At 36.1% G+C, this 20421-nt stretch overlaps 1 protein-coding gene across 6 annotated transcripts in view; it reads left to right on the forward strand.

The window, feature by feature from the left end:
* The window catches only part of INPP4B (inositol polyphosphate-4-phosphatase type II B), a 4727932-nt gene that overhangs the window by 3134920 nt on the left and 1572591 nt on the right, over nucleotides 1-20421 (forward strand). The gene's annotated exons all lie outside the window — the stretch shown is intronic.

Here is a 20421-nt window from a genome sequence, read left to right on the forward strand (position 1 = left end):
TGGTTTTAATGTCTGGAGAAGTTTTTTTATGGTAGGCATGGGAATGGGTTTTATAGAGAAAGGAGGAAATTGGGAGGGGGTGGTGTTAGGGGATGAGGAGGTAGGGGGAAGAGAAGGAGAGGATGTAGAGTTGTTAGTGAAGGATGATGTTAGTTTGGCAATTGAGTCGATGAAGAAAGAATTAAATTGGGTGACCAAATCCATGTCTGAGGCATTTGGATCGGGGCAGGAATTTTCTTTTTTACTGGGGTTGAGGAAGGAGGTGATACCATTCCAGAATTTTTTTTAGGATTTGTCTTGTGGCTAGTTTGGAGTAGGGAGAAATAAGCTTTGCAGTCAGCTATAATAAGTTTTTTGACTTTGTTGAGAAGTGTTTTATATTCATTAAGGGTGATGGGAGTTTTATTTTTCTGGTGGCGTTTCCAAGCTTTGTCTGTTAGGTGCATGGCAGCTAGTGTATCTTTGGTTAACCAAGGGGTAGTTTTACTTTTTATTCTTTTTGTTTTTAGTGAGGCAAAGGTATCTAAGAGGTTTAAGAATGTAGAGTTAAAGTAAGTAACTGCATCTTCCAAGGGGAGAGTTTTTAGAGAGCTCCAGTTTGTGGATTTTAGTGAGTTTGAGAAGGTATTGGGATTGAAGTTTTTTACGGAGTGTGTGGCGATATAGTTGTGTGAGAGTTTTAAGGGGGAGGGAAATCAATGAGCGAAAGTGAGGAAGTGATCACTTAGAGAGTCGGGAAGGCTACCGCTGTCAGAGATGTAGTGAAGGTGGGAGATTAAGATCCAATCTAGGGTACTACATGAGGAGTAGTCTTTGGAGGGTCTAGTAGTGGAACTTATTAGCTGAGTAAAATTATAGAGGTTTATATTTAGGGGATTTGTTGGGGATTGAATGCTCATCCAGTTGACGTCACCCAGAATTATGGCCTCATTGCATATGTTGGTGGAGAACCAGGAGAGAATATCAAGAATTGGAATATTATCTCCCGGAGGAATGTAAAGGGAGGCTATACATATATGTTTGTGTCTATTTATTTGAAGTAGTATTTTAGATTTATGATTAGTCTTCAGATGTGACGCAGAATGCCTTGATCTCCTCACTGGTCCCAATCCTTATTAGAGCAAGTTCAGGTGAGGCCAGGTGGGAAGGCAGACCCAGTGATTATGAAGAGACATCGTTGCCTGATAACGGTCAGCTGCAGGAGACAAAAAAGCCCCTATACTGTTATGAATGGCATCTACTTTCAATACATCTATGTCATTCACTAATATTGGGAAATCTGTAACTACTTTCTGAAATGTACCATAATATTTGTTTACGTACCTTTCACATCACAATAAATGGAACACCCAGGTCAGCAAAACATTTGTACTTGCATCAATTTGAAAACATCCTGCTAGTAATTGTAATAAGTCATATATAAAATTCACATTTACTGCAGTAATACTCATGAAATCTCAATTTTACTTTGGCCCTCAGTGATATCACTAGTGAGTTAGTGTGTGAATGTGTCCACATAGTTTATGGACATACCAGTGCTTATGTGTAGGGCCATTCTATTTAAGTGTTTGGATACATTCACATGCCAATTCTTGGGTGATATCACCAAAGGTTAAAGTAACATCATATGGTCATATCTTAATACAAATGTGTGCAAAGTTTTTTATTAAGATCACATTAAATAGGTCATATTTGGGAAAATGCAACACAGTACTTAAACTGCTGCATTGTGTATCTTAATAGTGTCTGCTCACTTTAAGCATTTGAAAGCCTACTTCCATTCTCAAGGCATGTATTACACTAACAACTTCCTTAAGAGTATAATTGTCTAGTTGTGTGAGACATATTGGGGACAATTTTGCAAAATACTGTACCATTCCTACAAAATGTGATCATACCTGTTTTCTAACCTTGGCATTATCATATGAGAGATAATAATCTCTTACTCGGAATAAATTGGATCTTCCTCACCCAGCTCCCACTTGAAGCAGTTCAAGCTTTTAACTCAACCTTCCTAAATATCTTAAACTCACTAGCACCATTACGGAAAGTAAGGATAAAAGCTACTGTATCCCCTTGGCTATCTAAGAATACTCACACTCTCACGACAGCCAGAGACTGAGCTGGAAAAACTTGGACCCAAACTAAACTACCAGCAGATCTGCAAAAGTATAAAGAACTGAGAAATAAGACAAAAAAATTATTGCTAAAGATAAAAAAGATTTCTACTATAACCCTCCAGCTGCCCTAAATTCAGATCCAAAAAAATTCTGGAATGCCATAAACCAAATACTTCATCCTGGTAATCCTACTTCACCTAATCCATCTTCTGCCAAATCTCCCAAAGAGACTGCTAACTCCTTCAATGCCTATTTCATTCAGTCAGTAGCCAAACTTTTCAATCCTAATGTAAAATACTGCAGTAACAATGTTCCAAATTGCTTGGAACCTCCATCCACAGCCAACTCTGCGAACTCTTTTTTCCTTAAAGCAGTCCCTACTGCTTACATCAAAACCCTTCTTTCCAAACTAAAATCATGCTCTGTTTTGGTTGACAGTATCCCATCTTACTTTCTTCAGATTGCTGCTCCCTCTATTGCTTTGCCAGTATCTATTTTAATCAACTGTTCCATCTCTGAAGCTAAAGTACCTGCTATCTGGAAACAATTCTACACCATACCTATTCACAAAGGTGGCAATTCCACAGAACTCTCAAACGTCAGACCAATAGCTATCCTCTTCCCTCTGTCTAAAGTCTTAGAAAAATGTATACATACACAAGTAATGCAATATCTTATACAGGGCACACTCCTCACTACCACTCAGCACGGTTTCCGACCCAAACATAGTACTACTACAGCTCTACTTTCCTTTTTCAACACCATTTCTATAGCTAGAGATAATCATACACTTATTTCATGTTTATTCCTTGACCTCTCAAAAGCCATTGACACTGTCTCACATCCTCTGCTACTGAATAAACTCTCTGATCTCAGCTTCACTACTACAACAATAGCATGGTTCTCTAGCTATCTCACTGACTGACAGCAGTCAGAAAGATGGCACTCCTCACTATCATCTCTTCCAGTGAAAATGGGTGTTCACCAAGGATCCATCCTTGGACCACTACTTTTCAATATCTTTACCAACTCACTCAACTCCTCCTGTCTGCAGTCTTCATTAGTCCAATATGCAGATGACTCCACAGTTATCACCATTGCTAACTCGCCCTCTGAACTTCTAACAGCTACCCAGTCTATTTTCAACTCTGTTGAAACCTGGCTCGCCAATAATCAGCTCATCATTAATCCTCAAAACAACAAACTCTTACTCTTTCTCCCCAAAACTGTTACTTATTATTAAATCTACTTTTCAAATAAAATCATTAAATCACACTCTCATAGTTGCAGACTCTAGTACTAAACTTCTTGGTGTAACTATTGATTTTCAGCTAACATTTGAACTCCATATAAATAACTGTATCAGGAAAACCTATCAAAAACTAGGACTTCTCTACAGAAATAAAACATTCCTAATCCCTGAATCTAGAACTACAATCACACATGCTTATCTTTTGCCATGCCTAACATACTGCTCCTAAATACTCACAAATCTTAACTCCACCTTACTTAGCAAACTCAAATCAACCTATCATAAAATAGCCAGATTTGCTGCACAACAAACCTACAGATCTCACCACTGTATCTTTCTCAAACATCTAAACTGGCTCAAACTACCACACCTTCTACTCCTCTCTCAGCTCCAAATTATACACTCCATTATTTATTCACCATCCTACTGTCCAGCATTAGGCACCATAATCTCCAACTATGTCCCATCCAGACTACTCAGGAGCTCCACCCAAGACCTTTTACAAATTTACAAGCCCAAGTCCAAAATAAGAGCCATTACATACAGCTACCATCCCTCTATTACTTGGAACAAACTCCCACAAGAAGTTAGACCACTTTCACATCCTAAAGTATTCAAACTAGCCACTAAAGAGTACTTAAAAAGTCACTGGATTTGTACCTGTTCTCAACCTCCTTGAATATACCTTCACTAAATAACAAACCTAACTTCCTCTGTCTTTCCTTCATTTCTTCTCCTCTATATCAAAACATTTACAACTTAAACTAGTCTGCTTCTTCATTTTTTACCTAACACTATCTCCTTTCCTTCTGCTGCAGTATTCTTCATAACATTTTTATAGATAATTGTAACTGTCAGGGGCAGCTCATGCTATAGGACTGCAGCCCCCCCCCCCCCAGCTGGGGAAAGAAGGAAAAACAAACTAAAACAATTGCCAGTCCTGGAACTCCGCATGCATGCTTGCAGTTCCTGGAATTCAGAGACCTCTAGACTGCTGGGTCAGCAATCCGGATAGGGGGAAAGGCATCTCTGCCCTGCAGATGCCCGCATAGAATGGAACAACTCCAGACTGCATCATCTGCAGGCTGGATCCTACTTTCATGAGGAAACCAGCCAAGAGGACAGTTAGCTTGCTCGAGACAGGACTGAGGATATGGTGTAGCTGCAGATGGACTCGGGAACTGAGAACATTGAATTCAGGAACAGGTAGGGACTGAGGATACAGTGTAGCTGCAGACAGACTCGGGAACAGGTACTGGTGTGTGTGTGTGTGTGTGTGTGTGTGTGTGTGTGTGTGTGTGTGTGTGTGTGAAATGCCCCAGTTGCTATATACTGGTGGCTAGACAAAAGTCAGGTGGTGGGTAGAGAATACCACAGGTGGTGGGTAGAGAATACCACAAGCTTGAAATCTGTACCTTGGGTGCAGGTGGCAAGAGCCTGAATTCCCTAGCCACCACCAGTTGTAAAGCATTTGCAGATTTTTGCCTCATATTTGTTCTGTTCTGTTCCACATAAAATCTGTGGTTTCTGTATTTTTGTTTCTTTACACAGTCAGTAGTGCAGTGGTAGCATTGTTGCCTGACAGCTAGAGGTTCTCTGGTTTGATTCTTGACTGGGGTGCCTTCTGTGTGGAGTCTGCATGTCCTCCCTGTGTTTGTGTGGGGGTACTCTGGTGTCCTTCCATCTTACAAAGACATGTGTCTGGAGTGTTTCTCCCTGGGCCTCTGCTGAAAATTGGCGTTTGTTCCAAGTCAGACTTTCCTGGTTAACAAATGTTAAATAAATAAAAATGACAAACATTTGAATTTCAGACTTCATATTCTTCAGAAAGTACATGGTAATACAAAACCTTTTACTCTAGCAATTTTCTAAGTTTATAAGATGGATATTTGAAATTTGTCCCTATTTTTGGGACTGTATTCCCCCATTATTGGCTTCATCCAGGTTTTTTGTGCTAAGGTTGAGAGCTATGGTGATAACTGAATTCACTGAATATGTTTGCGGGCTGTATTGCCACATTACTGGCTTTGTCCAGGTGTTTTTTGCTAAGAGGCTGAGAGCTATGGTGAAAACTGAATTCACTGAATATGTTTGGGGGCTGTATTCCCCCATTTTTGGCTTTGTTCAGGTGTTTTGTGCTAAGAGGTTGACAGCTATGGTGAGAACTGAATTCACTAAATGGTAGCCATTTAAGTTTCAGTCTCCCTCTCTTTCACAAAACAGCTGATTTGACATAGTGGTACGTTGTTCTGACTGTTTTGCACAGGGTCCTGGGTTCAAAACTTGGCAGTGAAATGTGTGGTAGTAACACAGCATTTTATTGTAGCAACTTTCCAACATTATACAAGCAATGTTTAAAATGTGTCCCTGATTTCTGGGCTTTTGTCCCCCCCCCCAATAAATTTTGGCTTTTCCAGATTTCTTGTGCTGCAAAGTTCAGAGATACAGCTGAGTGTCGAGTAGATTTTACAAGGAGCTGAGAGCTGCAGGGGAACAAATGTTTAATGCTGCTTATACTGAGTCTGCTTGCATTGTTAATAGCACAACAGGGAGTGTACTTGCTTTTGATGCAGTAGCTAGTTGCATTGGTGATACTGTACTGTGTTGTAAAGGGGTGGATGCTGCAGTGATTTTTGGCGAAGATACCTAGTAACTATGAACCTGTTATCAGTTTGCCATCAATTCCCTATTGCAATATTACTAGCTTATAATTTTTTTAATATAATATAGGCAATTTATTCCTCAAGGGCAACAGACACTTTATTTGTAGATGAAACATAAAGTTGTTTGCTAGCAGCATCCTCTTCATTAGTTACAGATCTCTTTAATGTGGAATTATTTAGATGACTTTTACTTCTTCAGAGATTGTGCAAATCTATTGATACTGGTGGACTGTAGAAGTCTGAGTAGATTTTTATGATGGAAATGTTCTGAATTGGGCAGTTTTGTCATAATTGGTGCATGCATTTTGTTTCATTGTTTACTGGAAAAATGTTCAAAACAATACATTTAAAACACCCTCTGACAACTGTACTGTATTGTGCAAGGAATATAATTTAACACAGTCAGGAAGGTGTATCAAAGAGCATGTGTATGTTTCGTGTGCAAGGGATCTGTGATTTGAAAACAGCCCAAAGTTAATCTTTATCTGCCACTGGCAAAATGTATTTTCTTTGAATGTGGGTTTCAATGCTGTTTCAATGAATGTGAGTTTGAGGGGCAGAGAAGTTTTAATGCTAAGTCTATTTTCATTGTGAGACTGCATTGCTTTGTTTAGCAGATATCTATTAGTGTTTGTGCTGTAAAATGCAAAATAAAACTTTCAGATGAAACCCAAATTATCGCAGAAGTAAAGCAGTATGCACATTACGGTGTTTATGGTAAATGGGATGAAATAACTAAGGAATGAGACATTGGAATGGCTGCAGGGGGAGGCTCCATTCGACCATGATTTTGTGAGGGGGGAAGGGCAGCAAACTCAAAGACAACCCTGGCTGAACTATACCCCTCAACTGTCCAGATTTTTGCAGAATTAATAGATTGTTGCTTCTTATTTCTGGTTTGTTCCTCATAAAATGTGTGGTTTTCTGGCAAATCGTTTAGGAATGAAGTCACTAAATAGTGACAGACATTGAGTTTCAGATGTCACAACCTTCGGAAAAATGCATGCTAAAGCAAGACATGTTATTCTATCAACTGTCTAAGTTTATACAAGAGCAATTTTTAGTACTGTTTGTATGTTCCCCCGATATATTTGGCCTTGTCCAGATTTCCTGCATTAAGAGGTTGAAAGATATGTGCAAATAAATCGCTTTATAGAATTAGGAATATTCAATCCTCTCAACTTTCCCCAATTTTGGCTCAAAATGTTGCTGTCCCCCTAATAATCCCTCCGCAAAATGGCAATTTTGGAAGAAAACGTGGAGGGTTTACATTTATACATAACTGTAATGATCAGAGTTCTAGATTACTTTTATTTCAGAAATGCATGTAGATTTGCTTATTTTGTCAGCTGCTCAAGTTAACAGTACTAATATTAAAAGGTGTCTCTTCTTTGACAGGTTCCTAGCTGTATTGTGTGGCAATTTTATATTTTTGCATTACATTTTTGTTATGTTTTTCATAAAAGTCTGGTTTTCTGGCAAATTAGTAGCAAATCATTAAAGATTGAAGTTAGAAAATAATGGCAGACATTTGAGTTTCAGATTTCATACCCTTCAGAAAATGTATGCTAATGCAAGACCTACTACTATTCTATTATCTTTCTAAGTTTATAAGAGCAATATTTAAAAATTATCTTTATTTTTGTGCCTTTGTCCCACTTCTGTGTATGGTTTTGTGCAGATTTCTTGCTCTGAGGTTGAGAGGTATGAGTGTCAGAGCCATCACCATCAGCAAGAGACATATCAAATTGTGACATACTTGTTGCACCCCACTCCCCCATGTAGTGACTCTGGATGTGGCCAAGCAAGGCAAGGAGCAGTTATGTAGTGTAAGTGTGCAGAGTATTCCCCCATCCAAGGTAGACACAAGTACGATAGTGGCTTTTCATCTGTCCTTGATTATGCAGAATGTTCTGGCTTTCTGTCATATTTTTATACTGTTGATTTATGGTTCTTATTATTCAGAAAATGCATGCTGTCACAGTACGCTGTTGCTCTGTGTTTAAGTAGCAATGCTTTAATGACCATCAGGCAAGCTTGTCATAGATTGTAAGATGCAAGTAAGCTTTAATAAGCATACTGTTAAAGAATTACCAACATTGAAAGCCTTTTTGTTGTTGCCATGCAGAGAATATTTACATAACTAGATAACGTATAAGCCTTAGGTATTGAAATGCATATGGCAGTATTTGTAATAAAGGACAGGTTTACAGTATTTTCAGAAGCTCATTACATTTGTTGGAGACTTGCAGTCATCTTTGCAGGCTTTACCTGTAAACTAAACAGAATGCCAATCTATCATGTGTGATCCATAACGTGTGCAGTAATCCTTTAAGCAATTTATCTTGAGCTTGTTTCTTCTTTACTTTGATCATGTCTTCCCCATGAAACAAGTAGATAGTTGTCAGGCAGCAGGTCTTTTTTGGATAAGAAACATTTTTACAAGTGGGGGTATCACAGAGATTGCTACTTTCAGCATGTTACTTGGTACTTTTATAAATCTGATATAAATTAGAATTAGAACTGTAGTGCAAGGAGAAGTGGTTTGAGTTGAGTGCTGCTTGTTTTTTTTATACTTGATTTTGACTGGCATTCCAGTAATGTATTTAAAAAGTAATTTATTGTTTCATGCCTCACAACCATTTTGTTTCCATCTAGATATTAAGTAAGCTGTCATGTAGCCAATACATTGAAATATTTTTTCAGTACTTCATTTTGTCTTGATTGGACTCTCATAATGATGGTTTGGCACCCAGGGCAGCATATTTAATTAAAGTTCTAGTTGTTGTTGTGGTTTTTAGCATAGCCCCACCCCTTTCTAGTTGGATACACCCCTTCCCATTGGCCCCACCCATTCAGCTGTCTCCTGCAGCCCCCCTTTAATTTGAAGTCACCAGCCACCACTGGTAACTGCATATATATAACTGTTCTACAAGTTTTATTATGAATGATTATAATGTTAACTGTGTTCTTAATGGTTATATATTTTTTGTAACTATGTTTTGGAGCTTTTCTCCCTGGGTCTCTGCTGAAAAAGGGCTTTTACTCAGTCAGACAATCCCAGTTAACAAATGTAAAATAAATAAATAAACAATAAATTAGCTTGGAATTTTATGGATTTGCTTTCAGACACACTGATATTAGAATGTGAACTTTGCATTTCAGCCATTTCAACATTGTCACATTTATTTTACATGTACTGTTATTGAACTTAAAATGGTGCAGTCTTAATTTATTCAGTAGCTTTACTGGTCTCCTCTTCTTAGTTTGACTGCACAGTAGTAGATCATTAGTTACGTTTATACCTTCCTAGGTTTCATATTTTGAGAAGAATGTATTTGGAATTATTCTGGTGCTGACAAAGTACAAAAGGAAATGTAAAGAACCTGTAACTTACTAATGGTTAATTAAATATATAAGTTTGGAACATCTTCATTTAACACTATCTACCAGAAACTTTGGCTTCTGTCTAGTACTGAAAATGCTTAACATTTATCATTATCTTACATCTTGAACTTTAAGCAGTGAGTATTGCTCCTCATTAATCACTCTGCTCAGACCATGTAGATTAATACAAATTTGTCTCTTTTTCTTTCTTTACAAACTGGTTGTACTATTCATTAATTTATTATATTCAATATCATTGTTTCTTAATGATATCTAAGGCTTCCATACATTTCAGTTCCATGTATATCTTTATTTTCTGATTGTTACTGGTATTTTTCTGGGAGCAGGAGTTGTTGTCAATAGTTCAAGTTTCATTTGTGTAATATGTTCTTTGATGGCTTCATAAGCTGCAAATAAATCATGGAGGTTATCATTGTTGTCATACTACATAATATCTGAAATGTCGAATACTAGTCTATGATTGATTTTGAACAAATGCAGCCTGTATTTTTCCACTGTGGATTTGTTTAGACTTCTTAGTTTTTCACAAGCCATATGACCCAAACTGTTAGCAGAATTAGCTTCCCTTAACTGCTGCTTTTTTGAAAAAAAAAGCTTAAGTGCTGTACTCACATGTCAACAGTGTTTCATGTAATAGTGGTGCCAGGTGGCCAGAATAGGTTAGCAATGTACACAACCATTTCTTCATCTGTCTGTACTTGTCTAAAAGTATTTTTGCAGTGTACTACTCTCTGAATGTCAAGTTTATATTCTGTGTGTTTAATTTCCAAAGAACCAACCTGAATTGTTTCTTGGTACTGTCTGTTAACAACACTGCAAATTCTTTTAGAAGTTTGGCACTCATACTTTTGAACATCTTACATAAATGACCTTTCCTACCACAAAATACTCATAGGGAGATGCATATGCAGATTCAAAGGTGGTTTTTAAAGAAAATTTGACAGAATCATAGGAGATGACGAAGGAAGAATGTGTTCCAGTCAGCAGGGTTCTGGGATGATGTTTCATGAGGAGAGGAAGAGTCAGAGGTAATTCAAAAAGAGGATGCTACACAGGAAAAAAGTATGCCCAGACAGTCAGAAGCAAATGTGAGCAAAAAGAAAAAAAGATGACAGCATGTAAAATAAATTTCTGGTGAGGATACAAAGTAAAAAGAACAGTAAATTAAACAGATGAAAGGTATGGGACACTATAATTTTATCTTTGGGTGTGAAAATTCAAGAGGAAGGGCTTTTATTTGATAAACAAAGAGACTGCTCAATGAATGGAAACATTCCTGAGTATGATAGTAGACAAAATGATAATCCTTAGAATAGTTATGTAGTAAAAACTTGTTTCTAAGAAATGAAATAAAAATACTTGTACAGTTTCGAACAGATATAGAGAGACTTTGAAAAGACATTTAAAAAGCATTTGTAAAGAAGAGATGGACATTTCAAAGGTTTATGGCAATAGGAGTTTATGGACTGGGGAATAGGATTGCAGTGTTGTCTTGAAAATGGAAATGGAAAATAATTTGCACATTCCAAGTGTTATAAATGTTGGTGGCAATAGAGGTGTGGTGAAATTTTGGGGACAACCAAAAACATGTTTTTGTTGGGAAGGACATCTTGTGAATAATTGTGAAAAAAAAGAAATGCTGTATATGTGGGAAAACAGGACATGATGCAAAGAAATGTGAACTTTGAATGTTATACATGCAAAAAAAACTGGGCATTTATGGACAGATTGTAAAAAAAATCTTAATGATAGTAAAAAGGGGGAGGAAATAAAATGAAACTGAAGATAATTTAGAAAAAGAAAAGGGCAAAAATAAAAGTCAAGAAAATGGAGAGGAGATAGAGAAAATTCTGAAATCAGTGATGAAAAAGATATACACTAGAAAATAGTTGTGATGTTCCCCCCTCTGGGCCAATAATCAAGGAGCCTGAATCCATACCACTGGCACTGGAGAGGGGCCTTCACTTGGAACAAAAATAGATACACTCAGTATTTCCAGATGCAGCTCTCTGCATCAAGCCCAATTTCTCTTCAGAGCACACATGGAATGCATTCAGTCTGTGGTCTGGATTTCTTTATCTGTTCCCCTTTCAGTCCCCAGTAAGACTCCATACTGGCACAGCTATGGAGTTGAGACCTCAGTTGAGTGTCCAAACCAAGTTCTCCAGCATCTTCTCTGTGAAACCAGTGATTTGTGTCCCTGCTGCAAACAGCTGACATACACATTCCTTGAGATTTGATTTTCATACTAGTTATGCCCCCTTCCTTCTGCCCAGACTGTAAATTAGTTACATCGCCATCAGACAGTCCAAAGGCAGCTTCTCTAAGGCTCTTGCAAGGGTACCCAGTTATACTGAATGAAATTAATATCTGTATAAATGGTAATGTTGACCAAACAGCATGGCTTTCAGGAGTGGCCACAGTGTCACCAAATAAATATAAGTACTCTCAAAGGTTAAAATATTCTCAAGAGCCAGCCACAATTAAAAGTTTAAATATATTTAATAATAAATAACAAAAGAACATGAAAATACTAAATATCTATTTACAGTAAACACCAGAGTTTCAATCACAGGAAATATTAAAAATAACACAGACAAATAGACTCATACAGATACAGAAAAACAGTACTTAACTAATCTTCCTATATTTTCCTGACTGATGTAAATAATTAGTATTCCCTGGTCACTTTCTAAAGCAAGGCAAAATGAAGAAGGTGAGGGGGTCTTTCTATGTCAGGGTCCAAGAAACAGACTGCAATGAGAATTCTATCTCACCTAATATTAAAATATAATTTTTAGTGATGGATTACAGAATGACATCACATATATCTGGTTGTCTGACTTTTGGTTCCCCTGCTACCCCCTTTGCTAGAAGCTGTCAAGAAGTAGCACATGTGTGTCCATAATACACACAGAGGCTTGCTAAGATCTGCTGCAGCTCCTGGAAGTCATAAAACTATTTCAAATCTCCACTCTTCCAGAGTAGCAGTTGGTTCACTCCAAAGACAATGCAGAAAGTTTCCTAGTACAGTGTTTTTGTCTCTAGCAGCATTGAGAACTGTAAGATACAATGTTTATGGCCTAAGCCAGGTAATTTAATTTCAAGCTGTTTTCAAAGTTAGATGGATTGAGATTAACCCCTTGTCTTCTAGTATCCTCTGTTAAACTATATACATTTAAACAGTTACAATAATACATGTATATTTCTTTTTCTGTCTAGCAGGGCACACTATAGGTACAGTTTCAACACAAGCAGCTTTGCAAATACATTTTTCAACACAAACATCTGTATAAATCAATTTTCTATACAAATGACATAGAATTCTTTACAAAATTCCAGGTAGCTGTGCTGGCATATGTTACACATCTACTGCCCTACTTTTCTTGGCATAGCTGGCAGTACCTCACATCATGACAGTAGTGAAGGAAAAAAAGAATTCTGTTGGAAGGAGAGTAAAAGATAAAAAAAGGGAAGATTAAAGGAATACATTTCAAAGAAAAAAAAGGGGCATTAGCAATAGGTAATGTAAATTGAAAAGGATAAATTATTTCCTTTAAAATAAGCCAAAGAGAGTAGTGATTTAAGAATTCTTTCAGTAAATGGTATCACTATTAAATATTGTAAGAAGTACAGGGATTTTACAATGGTTTAATGAATGTGATGTATACATAATTGTATTAGAAGACATAAGATTTTTAACAAACGAGGAAAGACTGCAAACAGAAAAGCTATGGGATGGAAATAAAGTATGGAATTTGGGAAATTAATGTTGCTCAGGAATAGCAGTATTATGGAGAAGAGTAATGCATATATTAGATGCAACATTAGTAAGAATAGGAAGATTAACTATTATTGATTTGAGATGGGAATAAAAAATATAGAATGATAGCTTTATATGATTATGCTATTTGTAAACATGGGTGGGAGGTTGATATAATGGTTAAGGTAAACAAATGGCAGAATAAACTAGTAAACCACAGAAAGCTCGTAAACAGCGACACAACAAGTGTAAAAAATATATAAAACTTTGCTGAATGAGAAATAACTTAAGCGCTTTTCATCAAGCCAAATACCTGACTTCTTCAGAGTCAATCACATGATAACAATAATTAATCACAACTGTATAGTCATCTGGAGATCCAAGCCTGTTAAACCTCATTAATCAATTAATGGTGTTAAAGAAAAACAACACTAAAAGACAATATACTAAAAATACACATAATTTATCAATTTAACATTAATAATAAAACAAGTATTAGTGAATCTTGCTGTGATGTAGCTTACCAATAGTCATCTCTTGAGACTTCTCAACTTTAAAAGACTAGAAATTGAACAAGCATCATTTATACCAGGGTGGCAGTAAGCATGCAGTCTTACCTGCCATAGTAACTCAGCTTCCTCTAGTTGTAAAGGTCTAGGACCACCTCTCTGGTTAGTCACAATGTGATCTATTGCAATAAATTTGAAGCTATAGTTAGAATTGGTAGCGATGTGTTTAGCCAAAGCATTCTCCAACTTCAAATTCTTAATGGCATATATATGCTTATAAACTCATACCACGAGCAATTTTTACTATATACTAGGTTTCTTGATGATATATTTATCCTTAGCAATGTAAGTGAGTGTGAAGCTAACATGATGGTACAGTACTTTAATAGAAGTACTGACTTCTTAGAATTCACACACACTTTCTCAAGTGAGAATATTGCTTATTTAGATGTATGGCTGAGTAAGGACTTAACGCTTAATTGTCACACTGCTAAAATTCACCGGAAAAAGACATATTCCAACACCTTCTTGCATTTTACCAGCTGTCACCCTTTCTTTGAAAAAAGATCTGTTGTGAAGGGCCAGCTGGTTCGTGCTGCAAGAATGGTTACATAGGACAGTGACTTCCATGATGAATGTTTGACATTAAGGAACATGTTTTTGGCACGGGGATATCCAGATGATTTCTTGGATAAGCTTATACAAGAAATAGCTGATAAGAGAGGCCAACATATTTATTCACCACTGCTGCCAGTCATCACTGATAATACTAGGAATCTTTCTACTAGAGTTACTGTCAGTATTTCGACTGATGTACTGGGTGATTCTGAGTTGTCTCACAACTCTGGCCAGGATTTTAGCATTTTCTGTGGTAGGACTGGATGTGTCGGTGGACACTGGAATACGCTTTGTGGTACCAGTTGATGAGACATCAAAATCAACCTTCATCACAACCTTCAGTAAGGACAGTGGACTATGCACAGACATTATATTCAAGAACTGGGAATTGTTCAAACTATATCCGAGTATTTACAACAAAATAGGTTCCCAACCTAAGGTAGTTTATAAGAAGGGTAGGAATATTAAGAGCATTTTGGAGTTCAGAAAAACGCGACCGGTTCTTAATGTAGGAACTCATAAATGTCAGAGCTGTAATTATTGTAAATACATTGAGGAAGGTACACATTTTTTTATCAACAGTTACACATATAAAATAGGTTTTAAATTAAATTGTAATTCATCCTTTGTGATCTATTTAGCTAGGTGTAAACAGTGTCTGGCCTTCTATATCGGGAAAACCTTAAGAAGGCTAAGAGACCGTATTTATGAGCATATATATGCCATTAAGAATTTGAAGTTGGAGAATGCTTTGGCTAAACACATCGCTACCAATTCTAACCATAGCTTCAAATTTATTGCAATAGATCACATTGTGACTAACCAGAGAGGTGGTCCTAGACCTTTACAACTAGAGGAAGCTGAGTTACTATGGCAGGTAAGACTGCATGCTTACTGCCACCCTGGTATAAATGATGCGTGTTCAATTTCTAGTCTTTTAAAGTTGAGAAGTCTCAAGAGATGACTATTGGTAAGCTACATCACAGCAAGATTCACTCATTCTTGTTTTCTTATTAATGTTAAATTGATAAATTGTTATGTGTATTTTTAGTATATTGTCTTTTAGGGTTGTTTTTCTTTAACACCATTAATTGATTAATGAGGTTTAATAGGCTTGGATCTCCAGATGACTATATAGTTGTGATTAATTATTGTTATCATGTGATTGACTCTGAAGAGGTCAGGCATTTGGCTTGACGAAAAGCGCTTAAGTTATTTCTCATTCAGTAAAGTTTTATATATTTTTTACACTTGTTGTGTCGCTGTTTACGAACTTTCTATAATGGTTAAGGTGTTTACCTTACAGACACAAGGTGCAGGGCTTGATTCCCATACAGGGTAATTGACTAGGCTTAAAATGTCACTATGAGAACTTATTCCAACAATTGTTTTAATATGTAGTAGTGAATATGAATATTATAATAACAGGGGATTTTAACTGTGATTTAAGAGGCAAAAATAAAAAGAAAGGGTAGGGTATAAGAAACATGATAGAAGTTATGAAATGGGGTAAATTGTCTATATGTAATAGAAAATTCTGGACATATAGAAGAGGTATTCTCAAATTGGAAATTGAGTACTTTTATAATATCTGAATGAATAAGTATAGCAGATAGGGAAGCAGTTAGTTGTAACAGGATTTACAGATCATTTAGCAATATGGATGGAAATAAATGAAAATAAGGATTATGTAAAAATAGGAACAGGAATAAAAAGAATAAATGAAAAAAAATGGAATGAAAAAGGAAATGAAGAAATTGTACATTTATGGATGGATAATGTTACTAGGAAGACATTTATTTTAATTGATCAGAATAGTTGGTTGCATTTAAAAATAAATATATAAAAAGTGTTTTTTTAAATGGCAAATAGAAGCCAGAAAGATATACAAAGGAAAATGTCTAGAGATGTATGAAAATGCTTTTAAAAAGCTAAAAAAGAATGAGAGAGTATTATGATAAAAATAATTATATAAAAGAAATTATGAAAAGATCAAATTTGTTTATGTAAGCAAAGATACTTATTACAAGGAAAAAGGGAAAATGTGTCAGCATATTTGGATAAGACTGTGAAAGAGGATAGTGGTGTAATGAGAGAAATCAAAAACAAGAAAGGAGAGATAGAAAAAACAAACACAGATTATAGAAACTATAGTTCAACATGTGGAAGGTAAAAAAGAAAAAGGAAAGAATGTAATAAAGTTTGGAAAGTGAAACATTTTCAGATCAGATAAATAAGGGCATTGAAAAAGAGATTACTACGTATGAGTTAGATAAAATGCTTAGACAGGTAAATTTCGATTCAGTAGCAGGCCCTGATGGAAAAGGATATGACATTTGTAAAAAATTAACAGAATGGCAAAAAGAATACTTGTTGCATGTTTTGAATAAGTGGTTAAATGAAGGTTTTTATTATAAGGAACTCTGTAGTGGAATATTAAAATTTATATCGAAGAAAGGTGAAAAAGAAAGTATAAAAATGGAGACTGACAGGGTTCAGTGATACAGATTATAAGATTTTTATGAAGATAGTTCAAAAACGACTAGAAACTAAGATGAAGATATAATGGAAGGGAATGTATATGGTGTGAAAGGAAAAGGATGTCAAGAATTGCTAATGATACTAAGATAAATTGTGGATGACATTTTAAATAGTAGAGATGATGTAAAATATATGGTAGGTGATACTAACAAAACTTTTATTCAGTAGAGAATAAGATGTTATGTGAATTAATGGAGGCATATGCTTTTAGTGAGAAAATTAAAAAAGTTTGCATGACAACATATAGTAATAATAAGATAAGAATTCTAATAAGTGGTTAAGTAAAGAAATAGGGGCGAGTAATGGGATAAGACAAGGTTGTCCTATTAGTGGTATATTATTTGTTTTAGTTATGAACAGGATACTAAGTTAGGTGAATTGTAAAATGTAAAATGCAAAGTATGTCATGCAAACAGTTGTAGATAGTCCAGTTTTGATGACTCATGCAGATGACATTATTATAGTAACTAAAAATAGTTTATGGATGAAAAAAGTCTTACATTGTGTAGTAGATTGTTTACAGGAAATAGGTATGACATTTAATAAGGATAAAAGCAAAGGTTTAGGAGGTAATATAACGATAGGAGGAAAACAATTTACAGTGACATTTCGGTATTGGGAATAAATGTTGGTAATAAAACAGTAAATGGAATGCAATGGGAAAACCTTTTAAAGGCATTAAAATAAATTTGTTGTTTATATAGAGCACATAGAATATCTTATAGGAAAAAGCCAATTTGATAAATTCAGTATTAATGGGAAAGATAAAGTATTTATCAAGTCAGGTTACCGTAGTTTGCATAGAATTTCCCCACTATCTTCTCTAAGGGAGTGTGCATTCTTAATAGTATCTGACTAGTCTTTAACAAAAAGATGCAGCATGCTGACCCACTCATGAGAGGTGCCTTATAAAATCACTGGCAGCTAGAAAAATCCAGCTGGACAGAACCTCTTTCTGTAATTATTTATACTGGCAGATGCCGTATTCAAACTTGTTAATTGACCAGCCTCTGGTAAGAAGACCCAGCATAGTGTGCCACTTGTGTAACATGCCTTTAAAAATCACTAGCATCTAGAAAAACCCAGCTGAACAGAAGCACTTTGTATAATTATTTATACTGGCAGTCTCCATAATCAAATTTGTTACCTTACCAACCTCTGGTAAGAAGACCTAGCATTTTGTCCCACTCGTACAACATGGCTTTAAAAATCACTGGTAGCTAGAAATACCTGGCTGGACAGAACCCCTTTGTATAATTATTTGTACTGGCTGATGCCATAATCAAACTTGTATAGGTGACTGGCTTGAAACTATATTTTGTACTGGCACTGTCTGCATACTATAACCATTTTTCCCAGTGGAGTGTTTGCATTCATTTAAGAATGGCAGTTTCACTTAGTCTTATTTTTAATTTGCCCTCCCAAACCTAGGGACAGCTTACTATAAAAAGCTGTCTTCCATCACCCCAGTCCTCTCAGGAACACTTTACTTGTGTACCTAACAGCTCATATTAATAATAAAAAACTAAAACATTCCACTTCCACCATATTTGTTATCTACCCTTTCTTTTTGCCAGCAGGTGCTTCATTTTTTTGGCCAAAGTATTATATATTTTATGCTTATTCTTTGGTCTCTTGCTCTGTATAAGAGTGCCTAAGCACCATAACACTGTAAGAGTGTCTAACCCCATAACAGATTCCTTTTGCTTTTTGTGGTCATGACTGCTGTATGTTATTCTTATTAATGCAATTTTATTGTTTTCCTATAGATACGTTTTGTATTACTCACTTGGCAGTACACCAACATTCAGAGTCTCAACCTGTTCCATTTGCCTGCGCTTTGCATGGGCTCATTCCGCTCCCCAGTTCCCACCCACTCCCTGCATCTGTGCATTTACTGTTGACTAAACCACAGCCCTTCCTAAAGCACCTCCCCCTAACTCCCACCTTTATTTAGCTACCCAGCCAACTCACCTTATTCTCCTATTTATAATATCACTCTGCCTCTTAATTATCCTTTGTCCCTATCTACATATACCTATTATAAATTGCTAGATTCTGTTAATTAGTCACCACCTAACATCTGCAGTACTTTTTCCTTCTGCTTTACCTCTACTATCCAATTAGTTACCTTGCATAAACTAATTAGAACGAGAGTGTTGGGTTATTTTATTTCTGTCCTTCTATTCCACCCTCATTGCTTCTCCAACACTGTCTACTTGTTCAGTGATAATCATCTCAGTTTCTATCCTAGTTTTTACTGTTTTTCCTTGTTATTAAATTTTATTGCCTTCCTACTGCACCATGTTCCTCCTATGCCTCCTTACTATACTGCTTTTCTGTCCTTCTACTCCCTCATCCTGTCTCATTCCAATTTCACCTAGACTTCTCTCTCCCACTAACACTTCTTCCTTATAACACTACTCTTTGCCCATCAGTCACAATCTTTTTCAAATCTCTCCTGTTCTCTTTGTCAGATTCAAAATCTTTCACTACTCTGTATAAACACCAAACACATTGTAAATAAATCCGCAAGTTCTATTTGACCAATAATATCTTATAACTCAGCAGATATACACCCTAATCCTGGTCCCAGTAACATTCCCTCTCCATCCTCTTGTCATACTCCTAATTGAACTCAAATGTTTGTCCGTAAATGCACATAATATATGTAACAAAGTCACTGAGTTCCATGGCTAGATTACCCAGTACTCCCTTGACATACTTGCAATCTCAGAAACCTGGCTCAAACCTCACATTAAAGACTCAGAGATACTTCCCCCTGGTTTCAATATACTTAGAGCTGACCAGCCTAAAAAAAGCTGGAAGTGTTGCAATAGTTTATCCTAGTTGCTGCTCCCTCACCTGTGTAACCATCCCATACCTACTTTTGGCAAAGCTGAACTAAACATGTGTATCTTCAGCTTAAACAAACATAAAAACCTCTGCATTATTACTGTTTACATACCCTCTGGAAACAATGTATCTACTGTAGAAGATATCTTTATCTTTGGTATCATCCAGCATTTCTCATGAAACCATAAAAATAATATCACAAAGAGGGAATGTAGAAAAGAAGATTAGTAAAGTAGAAGTTAAAAAAAATAGAAGTTGAAGTCATGGAATGCCTGCAAAGTGAAGGATTTGATGTAGAAAGTCTAACACAGGTTACATCATAGCATCATGGAACAAGCCCCCAAAGTAAGGAAAAACAGGAAGATCAAGAGACATCTAAAGAAGAAATATGGACATGGGAAAGAAAAAGAGATTTAATATGGAGTTCTCATATGAAAGAGCAATGAATGGCATAGGATGAAATTGAAGAGAATGTGCCACAGGAAGATGTAATAGAACTTTCTATAGAATGCCCACAGTAAATGGAAAACAGAAAATGTACCCTCAGTCTAGAAGAAACCAAGCTAAGGGAAGAGTTGCTTGACTTAATAGAGATAGATTGACATATTAAGATCAATGAAAGAAATAGACTGCAGAAGGTCAATAAAACCCAAAAAGTCAGAAGTTTGACACAGTAATTAGGACTGTCCAT

This window comes from Protopterus annectens, chromosome 2.part1, assembly GCF_019279795.1.
Source record: "Protopterus annectens isolate FY-2018-M chromosome 2.part1, PAN1.0, whole genome shotgun sequence".
Classification (NCBI taxonomy): Eukaryota; Metazoa; Chordata; order Ceratodontiformes; family Protopteridae; genus Protopterus; species Protopterus annectens.